The following is a 14,250-nucleotide window of genomic DNA, read 5'->3' as shown; positions in this document are numbered from 1 at the left end:
AATGGGCTTTATGGTTCAGGGCAGTAGCTTTGCCCAAGAGTTTTCTCCAAAATGGCATCAAGTACCAGTCATGACCACGCAAGACTAGACTTTTTCACAGATGGAGTTATGATTTCAGTCAGTAGCTACATCTGAGTAGACTTTTACACAAATGAGTGTTATGGTTCCAGCCACAAGGCAAACCTGAGTAGACTTTGACATGAATGGGCATTGTGTTTCCAGTCAATAACTAAGTGACGTAGATTTTTCACAAAATGGCATAATTGTTCCTGTTAATAGCCACACCCAAGTAGGTTTAATTACAAATAGCTAATACAGTTCCAGTCAACAGTCAAGTGGGAGTGGATAGACTTCATCAACAAAGGCAGATTCACAAGTTCTGTTTTTTTCTGCCTACCCCCAGTCAAACATTTATACGATCAAACTTCCCTTTGAAAGTGACTCGCTTTGTAGTTTAGGGTCACTTGGAGAAACAACCCAACCTCTTGTCCGCTCCCACAAACGTTACTGTGTGACCCACCATCCCTCTGAAGAAGGAAACGTCTGTGTCCATGGGTGTTTACTCTCATTATGAAGTCACAGTGCCTAGCAAGTCCGTGTGCACTCCAGGATAGGCAGTCCCCCCTTATGGAGTCTAGACTCCAGCAGTAGTGAAGAAGGATGTAGGAAGAGCTGAACTGATAATCTGGAAAGAGGACGACTGGGGTGAAAGAGGGTCACACAGATCCACACTGTAGACAAGCTGACAGCAGCAGAGAGGAGAACTGATTTAAAGTTTGGCAGTGGCAAGATGATTGGTTAATTGAGGTCATGTCTAGATGTGGTTGCTTTGGTGCTTAATAAAGGATAAAACGGCTATACTCAGCTGATCTGCAAAGCAGGAGGGGACAAGGAGATGGAGAGTGAGCAGTATGAGTGAATATGAAACAGTCTTCCTGGTTGAAGTTGCTTCATATTCAGATCAACCCTACAGAAATCCAAAACAGAAACATGCTCTGTTAAAAAGCGTGATCCTTCCATCATAGTAACTGGATACAAAGCTTTTGGGGGCATTTGTTCTCTTGGTTTTTACTTTGCATTGTTTTTGTATTTTAAACTTTTGGGCCAGTTGTGCACCGTTGGTTAACACAAACCAAGCCGTGTCTAGTTTTGCTTTGAGGATACTGACAGTAACATAATGAATAAACTCAAACATCTGATCACATTACATGTAAAGACCAACAGGATCCAAGTGAATAATGGATAAAGAACAAGTATGAGAAAAATAAAAGGATGTAACTCCAGAGACTGTGACCTTAAACTGGATAATATGGTTGCCATGTATCATAGATGTGTTGCGAAGTGTAAATAAATGTCATGAGCTGACATTTAGGCCACATTAACAACAGATCCGTTCCTGGAAACTGAGTCAGAGAGGTTGAGGCTGGGTAAGCATGCATTAATTGACAGAGGGAATAATTGAATTGTTTGCATCCAGAGGATGTTAATTACTCACATCTTGAGTCTGCAGCTATTTGAGCTCTATTATTAGCCTGATGATATTCTCAGTGTGAACTGCCGCGGTTCAATAAAGGGTTCAAGAAGGGATCACTAAATAATTTCCCAAACCTTTGTAGCTGAATTGCAGTTTTTCATGTCCTTTGTAGCAGCATTTTGGCCCAGTTTACAAAGAGCAGTGTAAGAGTTTAGCCTTTGATTGTATTAAAAGCATTGACCGTATGCTTTTTATGATGATGGGGCTAGTTTTAGTCTTACAAACAAGAAGAAAATCAATCATAACAAAATCATTCAGCCAAATTTGTGTGGAGTTTTGTCACATCATTTTTCAAATTACTGATAATTTCACTTGAAACTAGAATGGCCGTCTGAGGCGGCAGACCCACGCCTAAGCAGCGCCACTGAGGAACTGATGCTCCTATTGATTACTATGGTGTTCAAAATTTCGAAGTCCGAGAAAAACCGAACGGGTGCGCGGATCATCACCAAAATCTAATCGATTCTTCCCTGTCACTATCCCAACATTCCCAGAAAGTTTGGTGAAGATCCGACTTTCCGTTCTGGAGTTATCTTGTACACATACAAACAAACAAACAAACAAACGAAGAAAGAAAGAAAGACAGAAAGAAACGGAACTCTTTACATAACCCCCTGCCGATTTCATCGGCGTGGGTAATAACTTATGTAATGCTCTTTCAGTTGTGATGTCCATGTGGTAGGCTAGGTAAGATGGCTGTATTATGTATGGATCCATGTATTGGCATGGACAGTGAGGCTTACAATCACTGCTCAGCCCTCTAGAAATGTCACGGGACTAACTGAACAAAACACCAATGAAGGAGTTCTCAATTAAAAACCTTAGTGAAGTGCTGCCTTCTTGCTGCCCATCAGTCAGAAAAGTTGACTTGTGGGGGTCGGCATTTCAGGCATACCTGAGTTTAGGGATTCCTTCATCATTTCATAGGGCAAAAGTGTCTTGTGTTAATTTCAAAACTGTTGTTTCATTTAAGGGAAATACTCAAGGATTACATTCAGTGTTGCTAATTTCATGTAGAATGTACATGGAAATGTTGAATATTTGAGTAGATGCTAATGATTTTATTTTGAAAGAATTGTTGGTTTTGACAGAGGCTGACATCTACAGTGCATTCAGAAAGTATTTAGACCCCCCTGACTTTTTTTCAATTGTGTTATGTTGCAGCAGCAGCCTGATGCTACAATCACTTAAATTCTTTCCTTTTTCCTCAGTAGTCCACACTCAGTGACACATCATGACAAAGTGAAAACACGATTTTAGGATTTTTTGCAAACTGATTAAACATAAAAAACTGAAATAGCACATTTCAATAGCTTCCCCCTTTTTGTTCTGATATGCATTGTCAGCTGTGAGGCCTTTCCAAATCATGTCCAATCAGTTTAATTTTACCACAGGTGGAATCCCATCAAAGTGTAGAAACATCTCAGCAACGATGCAGAGAAATGGGAGCTACATTTCAAGTTTTTTTTGCAAAGTGTCTGAATACTTTTGTAAATGTGCCATTCATTTTTTTCATATATTTGCAAAAATTTCTAAAATTCTGATGAGAATAAGAGAGATTTTTTTTCAACTGTAGCATCAGGCTGCAACTTAAAAACACTGAAAAAATTGAAGGGAGTCTAAACTTTCTGAATACACTGCAGACAGGCAGGTGAGACAGGATGGATGGGTGGATTATTTGAACAGGAAGCCAGGAGAAACAGGAGGACACAAATGTGTCTGTAAGAAAGAATGAAAGGATTTTTATGCTTTGGTCCGATCTCACTGTGCCATAGTAGTTGATTTAGTTTTGAGTTTTGTTTTTGTTCATTAATCAGCAAGAACAAATTGCTGCTATAATTATGAAAACCTAAATTCAACATTTTTGTGAAAACTTTTTACACCAGTATAGTACTTTTTCTTATCAGAAGAATGAATTAACAAAACAGAGAGAAGCAGAGCCATTTTAAGGATATCTCTCTGGGTACAAAAACACTTTGAAAACAAACACTGCAAACAGAAATGTGAAAATATTCCAGTTGTGACCAAGTACCACAAACATGAATATTCTCAGCACAATCCTGCTTCCATCATCATCCTCAGACCTCAGAATAAGGAGAGGGAAACAGGAGTTTCATGCCAAAGTGAATAACCTATTTTTAAGCTTTGCAGAGTAGTGGAATACTTTGAAATCTAAAGTTTACTCTCATGTTATTGTGGTTCCAGTTTTCTACAATAGCTCAGCACTGGTTTTCATAGTTTGAATCAGGTTTACATGTTCTATGCTTTTAACAGAAGTGTAAAGAAAAACTCTGACGTGAAAGTGTACTCATATATCAGCCACCATAGTTTCAAAAACAAAAGAGCCTGTTTTTAGTGGTTTTATCTTGTCTCACTGGTTACTCCTAATCAGATGTATTCATAAAAGCAAGCCTTGACAAGATGAGACACTGTTGCCACCAAGTGGCCTCTAACCATAATGCCCATGATTTGTGTGAGCTGGCCAGCCTACCAGCAGAAAACTCTTAAATGTAAAGTGACATACAGAATAAGATGCACACTTCCAGATGATTTCTGAGTGTGGTGATTCAAAGTAAATCAGCAAAAGGCCAGGCAACAAGGTCAAACTTTCTCTGAGTATACCCCTGCCTCTGCTGTCAGTGCAGAGAGAAACATTATGCTCAAGCAGAACAGAACACAAAGCTCATTTATCAGAAGTCAGCAGCTCTCAGCAATCTGTTGTACAGTCAAATTTATTGCTCTTCTCTTGATATACTTCTACCACCTGCTTACAAAGCTGCCCAGTAAAATAAAGCTGAGAAATACAATAGGCTAAAGATGCAGTTAACTTCAAGCCCCTCAAGCATTTCTGTTGAATACAATTATTTTTTAAGTGGACAGATTTGGCTTTAAGTCTTGCTTGCTTTACATTTAAGATTTTCTTTTAATACTTTTTTTCTTTGCTCTTTTCACTGGCTAGAAAAGGCTGATGTCACTGTTCTCTGCACCAATCTTAATGCAGCAAAACCGTCATTGTGAAGATTTAGACAGTCGATCTACGGATTATTTTCTAACTTGCATTGTACTTAACTAGTAGGGCTGGACAATATAGCCGGAAATTCAAATCCCGGCCCGACTGTCTTTTTTCAAGACAGTTGCAGACCACACATCTCTGATGGCCACTCTCACAGAGACACCTTCTATTTCAGAACAGAAGTGCTGTGATTTGCCAGTACATTTTTTTAAATTCAATATTTAACAAAGTCTGGCAGTAACATTCATGAAATAACCACATTGCAAACATTACAGACTCAACATTTCACAAATAAACAGAGAAAAAGATCAAAGGTCAAATCTGGGATTTAATTATGTCTAGACACATTTTAGAAGTAGTTACACAAATGCTAGCTTTGTATGCTTTAGCTAAAACTAATATACAGTGCTTAACAAATTTATTAGACCACCTGTTATATTTGTCTCAGAGTCCATCCAGCGTCATGAAGTGCTTTAATGCGGACTCTTTCATTTTCAGTGAGCTCTCCACGTTTCACCATTTTGAACAGGAATGAGGAATTTCAAACTGAATTCACCTTTGTATACCCAAATTTGAGCATAACATTCAACCACTAAAACTCATTTTTCTCTTCAGGAATGCAAGTAAATAACTAAATTTGACATATTAATCAAGAAATATGAATGTGCTTTACTATTTTTTCTGTGTTTTTTTTTTTTATTTATTTGTTTATTTGTAAAGGGACCATGTACAATAAAAAACATAAATGTTTCCATTTGATGCATTTTAATCAGTAATTTGAAAATTCATGGATAACAATAATAATGATATTTTAGCATTAAAAATATTATTTGGGTTAAAGAGCTTGTACATATGTGTGTTAACAATTGCAGAAACATAAAAAATGATTCTGGTAATTACCAATGCTGTTAATTTAGGGCAGCTGTAGCATAAACCTTACTTTGGATGGTGCTCTAACAAATTTGTTAAGCAATTTAGCTAAGCCAGCTACATAATTAACAATACTACATAAGCATATTTAGTTAAGTTCGATTTAGCAACATGAGCTTTCGCACGTAGCCATGTAAAGAATGGACCTTAGCTTATGTAGCTAAGAGAGCTAAGTGGGCTATGCTGGCTTCATTAGAATGTCTTCATGGAGAACATGCTCTTTTCCTCTACTCAGACTGTTTACTGTGCTTTATTAAACATTATGTAAATAGGTCAGGTTTTTAAATCTTTGGGTATCTTAACCCTTACCTTAACCCTTATCCTGGCCCTAAACAGAAGCTTAATCCAATTTATTTCAAAAGTTTTAGCATGTCTTCCCATTCTGACAGAGACAGCATCTCAGATAAATGGTCCATGAGAGTAGTCGTCATAGATATTTGGTCTGCAGCCAGACCCCTCTATTTTTTATGGCCTTTGAGGTGCGTCAGGCTCCAACTAACAATACCACATTTCCTGATATAGATGTTCACAGAAAAGCTCTCAAGCAGAATAAGAACTGCAAACTTTTATTGTAAAGAACTTGTTGCAAATAGCGCTTTTATCAACCAATACCAGACTGAATTACAACAAAAGTATCAATACTTCATTCCGATACCCTGCCATCCCAAATAAAAGGCAAGAAAAACATTATGGAATGCATTTGATTGATATGTTGGGTTACACTGATTTCCTTTTCTTATCCCATGTTTGACTGGGATCATAAAGATATTTCTGCAAATCATTTACAATACCTAGATAGCTTTAATCCTCCTGCTCATTTTCAACATACTTTTTCTCTCAAAAGTAATGATTCAGGCACTGTTTAGCCACTGGCACTGTATAAAAAGTATTGATTTTCACACAGGTTATCAGAAAAAATCCAAATGATACCAAACCCTATGCAGCTTTGGGCTCAAAACCAACTAAGCCAATCCAAAGTGAGCACACTAGCAGTATGTTGCTGTTATTACAAAAACAGGAAAGGAAAAGGTAGGTTTTACCTCGCTGCTTTGCTTCACATTTATTATACTGACTGGAATGGGTGACATCTGGCCTGTTACCTGGTTGTTAGTTTTGGAGTGAAACACTCTGAAGACTCAGACCGAGCTGTTGTTTGCAGGGGCTGAAAGTAACTGCATTTACTCTGATAACTTTAATTGAGTAGTGGTTTTGGGTACTAGCACTTGTTTGAGTACATTTTGAAATCAGTATTTCTATTTCTACTTATGTTTTAACCAGAGTGACTGTACTTTTACTTGAGTGGAACACTCAGTGATCCCTGCTGGGGTTCTTTGCTCATGTTTCTGGTGGATTGTTGTTGTGTTTGATGCACCATGAGTGAAGTTATCCATCGAATTAGAGTTCCTACTTGTGACTTTAGTTGTTCTTACAGAATGCAAATTCTTCATCAGTATGCATTGCCTTGCTATGAGTTTGACTCTGCTTTGCTCTTGCCAGAGAGATCCCCCTTACCTCAGGTTTTTTAAAGTTACTGCAGCTCTGTTATGTTGTAAAATATTCAACACTTTAAAGAAGTAGTTTGTACTGTATGTACTGTGGACTAATATAAACACTGCTAAAGTGTTGAATAACTCTATGAATTTAATTAATACTGTCTATTTTTCTGTGTATTTTATTTTATTATAGAGGTGTGACTTTTTCTAAACAACCTGGTTGGAGATCTATTCTGTTTGTTCTTGTAAACTTTAAGTTTAACACTTTTCATTTTTACTCGAGTAGATTAATAGACCACCTCTATTCAAGTACATTTAACCAGAGTAACTGTACTTTTACTTGAGCACAGTAGTGGTGTACTTTTTCTACCTCTGGTTGTTTGTCACGTATTTCTTTGCTACACTATTAGCATCACTTAAGCCTTAATGTGCACTACAACACAACACATGTTTAAACTGGTGATGACAGTTGCAAAAATCTGTTCCAGTAATGGTACTGATTACGGCTTACTGCCCACACTAGTTGAAGGGGTTTATTTCATTGTAAACTAGAACTACCATCCAGCCTCCATGAGATAAATACTTTTCTGACAGTGAGTGTACAGTGGTGGGTCAAGATAAAGGGTAGAGCTGATATCTCACTCAACCATTTTAACTGTAAGAAAACAGTTCAGAATAAGAAATTCAAGTGTCTTGTATTATCAAATCAACTTCTGGAAACTTAAAAAATTATCTTAATATCTCCTAAGACAAAGCAAAGTCCATTGTTTCCCTATTTTGACAGTCAACAATTTTCACTGTAAAATTTCCATAAAAGTCATGCTAAATTCTGAATATTGCTGTATTTCCCTGTCCTTTGACTTACTGTTCCAGCTGTTAATGTTTGTATTGACTATGCTGGAGAAGCCTGAATATACCATATGATTTTTTTTTCCAGGAGACAAACAGCAGGGAGTCCAAGCTGACCAATGACCTCTCACTGGAGCGTTTCCATGGTTTCTGCAGCATGATGGACAGCTGAGTTCGAGGTAGGGTCTGAAGGTCATCCTCACTGTTCCCTCCCCCCGTGTTCGATGCTCACACTAATCACACCCTCAGCCCTGACACACCATACATCTTTCTTATCGGAGTCTTTATTCATTCTTTCTCCTCCCTCTCAGAGAACGACCTCAGCGAACAAATGGAAGCTTTGTCATGAGTCTCTGGTAATTAAGAGGGTGAACTGTTTCAAGGAACATGATTGCTTCGGGCATCTTGTCCTATTGTGTGGAACCACCTGCCCTAACAACCAAACCACATCACCTGGTAGAGTTGCAACTAGTCCATTTAGTCCTGTGTATTGACTTTATCATTATTAATTGAAACATTTCACCCCTTACTGAAACAAATATATTAATCTAATGCTTTAATACTCTAAAATTGGCTAAAAATAGTAAAATGTATACAGTGGTTTAAACTGGAAGTGCACAGTACACAGACCATCACTTCATGAAAAGTCATCCTGTGAGAGAGTGGACTCTGCATATTTTCACTGACTGCACAGAGGATTAGAATTTTTTCAGATGTGAATTGAGAATAGTATGATTATTTTTGCCTCTGTTTGTGATTTTTAGGGTATGCATGTTATTATTACAAATTACATATACTATAAAAAAAAAATGGCAGTTGCCACCACATTCATGATAGCCACCCAAGATTAACCTGACACACCACATAGACCTTTTCACATATGGATCCATGGCATGGGATATATTTGTCATCCATCTGGACAACAGTCCAAACACAGCATTTGGGAAGGGCATAACCCGGCTGCAGCTTGCTCATTTCTGACAGCCACTTTGACAAACCATTCATCTGAGACGCTGTATATCTCAGAACAGAAATACACTCTATAACTATTAAATAAATTTGAATTTAGCTTCCATTCGGGGTTAGGGTAAGGGTTAAGGAAAGGCTTAGGATTCTAAAAGTTAAAGGTCAAAAACCTCACCTCAAAATCTAAATACAAAACATTTATTAAAAATAGAGTAAACAGTCTGCTTACAGTAAAAAAGCTCATGCCCCATAAAAACATTCCAAAAAATTCCAAAGCTTATATAGCTCTGTAAGCTACATAGCTAACAACACTAAAGCTAAGCTCTCAACAGCTAAGCTAGCTCAGCTAAGCTATGTAAGCTGCGTATAAAGATTTTGTGCATGGCTAAGTTAGCTTAAATTACATTTGCTAAAGCTCATGTTGCTAAAGCTAACTTAGCTTTGTAACAGAACTACTTAGCTAATGTAGCTAACATAGCTACACATATAACAGCTACATATCTAACCTAACCTAGCCATTCTTCATGTTACAACTTCTTAAACGGATCTCTGCATAATTTAATACATAATCAGACCGCTGACTTTCTTCTCTATATTTTTATGAAGTGTTTTCTAATCTTTAACATTTTCAATGTGGTTATTTCATGAATGTAACTGCCAGACTTTGTTTATGAATGAAGTTGCATATTAAAAATCATAAACTGGAAATATGTTGTACAAGCAAATTACAGTATTACCATTCTGAGATATACGGTGTGTCAGATGAACAGTCTGTGGCTGTCAGAAATGAACGGGCTGCAGCCGGACCCCTTTTAAACAAAAAAGAAAGCTTGGTGGGTGATTGGGCGAATGTTCTGTCTGTCACATTTACTTCTAGTCATTACATGATTCTGAGCTATCAGTGGAGCCAGTTAATAAATTAAACCCTTTCTGGAGTGGGTTGGGAGAAGAACAAAAGCACCTGTTCCACCAAGACTTTCAGTGTGTTTTTTCTGAGTTCAGATAAAATAGCTGCTTTAGCTACATCTTTGCTAATCTCTTCATCAGCCACTGTTTTTTTACAGGCTTGTTGTCAATTCAACTAAACCACACCCATTTTCTGACAAATGAGCTAGACTGGGAGCAAGGATATCAGACTAAAGCTTGTAAGAGAGATCTGCTTGATGTCAGACATGTAAACTGGCTAATCCAGCTGCTTTGCAAGGTTTGTTGTAGAGCCCACAAATCAGCCATAGGACTAGTCTGTAAAGAAGTAAATACAAAGGGACAATTTTTCAATTTCTTTGTTTTATTCTTAAACACCCACAAAGTCTTGTTTGCCCTGGCATGCTTCGCTAGTTTGTGGGTGGTAGCATGCTAGTTCTTGTTACATAAACAGTATGGAGATAACAGAATTGTTGTTAAGCATGGTTTTAGCATTGGCATTCTAGCTGACAGTTGTTGGTATAAGTACTAATTATGTAACTGAGTTTAAAAGCCTATCTAAGGATGGATAGAACTTAATCAAGTGCAGCCTTCCAGACCTGTAACTTGGCTACAATTCTTATTTGATGTTCACTTTTAGGATTATGTAGGATAAAAAATTGGAGGCAAGGTTGTAGCTGTCTTTGCTGAGAACAAATGACAAGCATCATCATTAATTTACACCAGTTGATATTCTCTCTTGAATTATTTATAACTAAAAAAGAATAAGTGTCTAATAATACAGCATATAACTGTCATAATTATCCTCATGTGGTAATTCATCACAGCTGGCTGACTGTGTGTCAGCAGCAGGTTAATTAGCATCATCACCTGCAGTCAGATCATCATTAAAATTAAGAGTCAAAGCAGTGACTGTTGACTTTGAACTGGTGTGTGAAATTTGATTTTGTCAGCAGGTGCAAACTGCTCTGTTGACAGACATGAATCAGCAGTATGGAGTCTGCCAGGATGAATGACAAAGTCACTCAATAACACAGTTTAAGCTGCTGAAGGTTGACACTTGTGTCACATCAGATGAATGTAGAGTGAGAACAGACAGAGCAAAAGCCACTTCAGTCACAGGGACAACGTTACACTTCAGCATCTCACTTCTGATTTAGTCATTTATCTAGAGTAAAATAGTCCCCAGATTATGCAGATGTGTCTCTGGGACTCAGGGTGTCCACACTTAAACGCATGGTGAATAATACTGAGGGGGATTATTTGCTTTATAATTACTGGAAGATCCTTTAATAGAAACAATAAGTCACATTTCTTCTTAACATGGAATCACATCAACATCAGGGTATGCAAATAGTCTCTTGGCATAGAGCAAACGTGTGTTTGTTGAGTGAGGTGTTTTAATTTGGGTGACTTCAGATTTTTCCTATTTTTAAGATTGCACTGACAGGAAAAAGGTTGGATAAAGCTGATCTAACCCTAAGTTGTGTCTCAGATGAGCTCACAAGTAGTTACATACTGTAACTACTACATCTTACACCAAAAAGTCCTCTCTCTGTCCGTCTTAATCTTCAAGATAGTTTGAATAATGATTGCATTTCGTATAACTATAGTTTAAGAGCTGCAGCAGTAGCATTGTCCACGTCCTGCAAATTCCAGATTTTCTTCTCTCAGCAGCAGCATCACATAGTGTACTGTCCCTTTTTAATACCTCCATACCCTCTGAACACCTGAGCTGTAGCGATATACTGTAAAGCAGTGGACCTATCTTCTCTGACAGGGTTATTAAAAAGGACATCTGCTCAGGCTCACACCCTCCCCAACGCCTCCTTCATTCTTGCTGTATTTCTCTGACTTCATCTGTGTTCACTTCACATGTTTCATTAAGCTAAATAGCTCCACTGGGGTTTTTTATGACATTTTTGCAGCTCAAAATATTGTTTTGTGCAGCTAGATGTGTCATTACGGTCTGTCAGAGATGGGTTATATAATACAAGGGGATAACTAACGAGGCTTTTGTGGCCTCATAAATGAGAAAACCTTAACTTTAAGAGATTGCATTTGCAGTGTAATATTATTTCAGTGTGTTTCACTTGTAGCTGTTACCCCTCCTGTCTGTTTGAGTTGTGGAAAGCATACATCAGGTTATAAGTTGAGGATGTTCCCTGTTCCTATTACAGTGAATCAGCAGTGTATGAAACAATCCCATCTGCTGCACCCCGTGTGCCGCCTCTTTATCGTTACACAGACTTCTGCACCCCGTAATGTGGATTCATTTTGAAATGTATTGATTCTCTGTGAGAGATGTAGCTGTTTGCAGTTTCATCTCAGGAGAGAAAGCACAAAGTGTTTTAAGACTGCATTGAAATAGATTTCTGGTTAAAAAAAATCACTTCTAAGTAATAAAACCTGAAAATCAGCATGTGTCTCCAGCACAGAGTAAAACAAACAATAGAAAAAGATGACTTGATGCGCTCAAGTGTTGCCGGGTTGTGCCCTGTCGTGGCAACAAATCATTGCTGTAACCTAGCAACACCACTCATAGTTTAATTAGAGGGATGAGATAGTGAAGAGCATGGAGTCAGATGTTAATCTCCTCCAGTACCCTTCAGGTTTGTTGATATGTCTGTATACTTTTATGAAAACATATTCTATCTGCACAAAGACACAAACATATGAAAAGCTTTAATATGTTTATGTCAGCGGATAAGTGCTTAATTTTATGACATATTCCATGTGTGCATTCAGACTATGATTATAGGATAATTAAACACCCATTTCATGTCATAGAATAGTTTTGCATCAACCCTCTCATATGATTTTGAATGGCTATAACTTCAACAAGCTCATTTGAATCCTGAATTAAAATGTAATTGCTGCTTGGGTATGTACATTTAATTTATGTCTGTTATTTTTAAAAATAGCTTGAAATGAATCTAAAATATGTCTTTGATTGCTCTGATTGGCTGTAAAAAATGTCTCATTGATCCCCTGAGGGGAATTTTGTCATTCCTCAATGAGTTCAAAGTCGACTAATTACCCAGGTAATCTCATAGGCTCATTGGCTTCTGAAAGTAGTTGACACTGCTACCACTTTTTTCAGTGCTTGAATTAAACTGTCAAAATGTCACTCATGCTGTGAAATAATTGTGTTACTAATCAGACTCATTCAGAGCATACAGTACACACATCAGCATTTGTTTTACAATATGTCTTCACTTGAAGTTCCAGTCCAACAAAACCAGACGTCTGACCTCATTTTACTCTCATTGTGTTGATTCATTTATCCTATACTATTGTTAAATTATATCATATCGTATCATACAATAATGAATCATTATGTCTTATATCTTTTTGTTTTGCACCATATCATGAGATCATGTCTTACTTATATTGATAGTATCCTATTGTAACTTTTTGGATATCTATTTGTATTGAATCATGTCTTATTACACTGTAACTTTTTCTGTTCTATCATATCATATAACATTACATCACATATTTTGTCATATATACGGGGAAAAATAAAGTTATTGTATTGTATCACATCTGGTCACATTATAGCATGTCATGTTATGTCTGTCATGTCATGTATGATTTGGTAATTTCATGTCACATGTTATGGCCTGTCTGGTCATGTCATGTCTTGTAATGTCCAGTCATATCATGTCATGTCTAGTCATGTCATGTCATGCCACCTTATGTCACATCTGGTCATGTCATGTCACATTATGACATGTCATGTCATTTCTGGTCATCTCATGTCATCTCATGTCATTTCACATCTGGTCATGCCATGTCACATTATGTTATGTCATGTCATGTTTTGTCATGTCTAGTCATATCAAGTATCAAGTCATGTCATGTTATATCATGTCTGGTCATGCCATGTCATGTTGTGTCAGTCACATCATATTAATGTTGTCATTCAGCAGAGTACTAATGATAGACTTTTTGAAGCTTGTTGTCCATTTATAGTAATCCTCCCAACTTCATGACCCATTTAAGCCTTTATTTTAGTTTCATCTCCAACACTCCAGCTTGGCTCTGTACACTCAAAGTTAAATGTTTTTTTGTGAGAGAGTTTCCCCAGATAATTTTTCTAAAACTAAAAGTTTGTCCCGAGAAATTCCATGAATACTAATGCCCACTCTCTCTCCCCCACTAATGCCCCTTTCTGGAATATTCCCCGCCTTTGATAGGATTAGGGTTGTGTGTAGAGGGATGAAACGAATGAAGCACATAAAGTGCAAAGGCTGCATTTATCGGCCAGTCTTCACCAGAATTTAAAAAGGCGGAAATAACAATTGAGGCCAGACGAGGAGCTGGAGATCAATTTTAGCACTTCCTTTCATAATATAAATGACAGTAAGGATAATTTCACAAATCAATCATTGATGCAGAATTGGTCATGGTGGCTGTATTCATCAATATTACATCAAATTTGACTCTTAAAAAATTTCTTACAAGCTTTGAGCTCAGAGTCTTGAGTTTAGCAGCCTACTTATGTAATTGAAAGAAATAAAGGCTGTGTCGTAAAG

This window comes from Cheilinus undulatus, linkage group 14 (assembly GCF_018320785.1).
Source record: "Cheilinus undulatus linkage group 14, ASM1832078v1, whole genome shotgun sequence".
Taxonomy (NCBI): Eukaryota; Metazoa; Chordata; class Actinopteri; order Labriformes; family Labridae; genus Cheilinus; species Cheilinus undulatus.
This window is presented reverse-complemented; position numbering follows the sequence as displayed.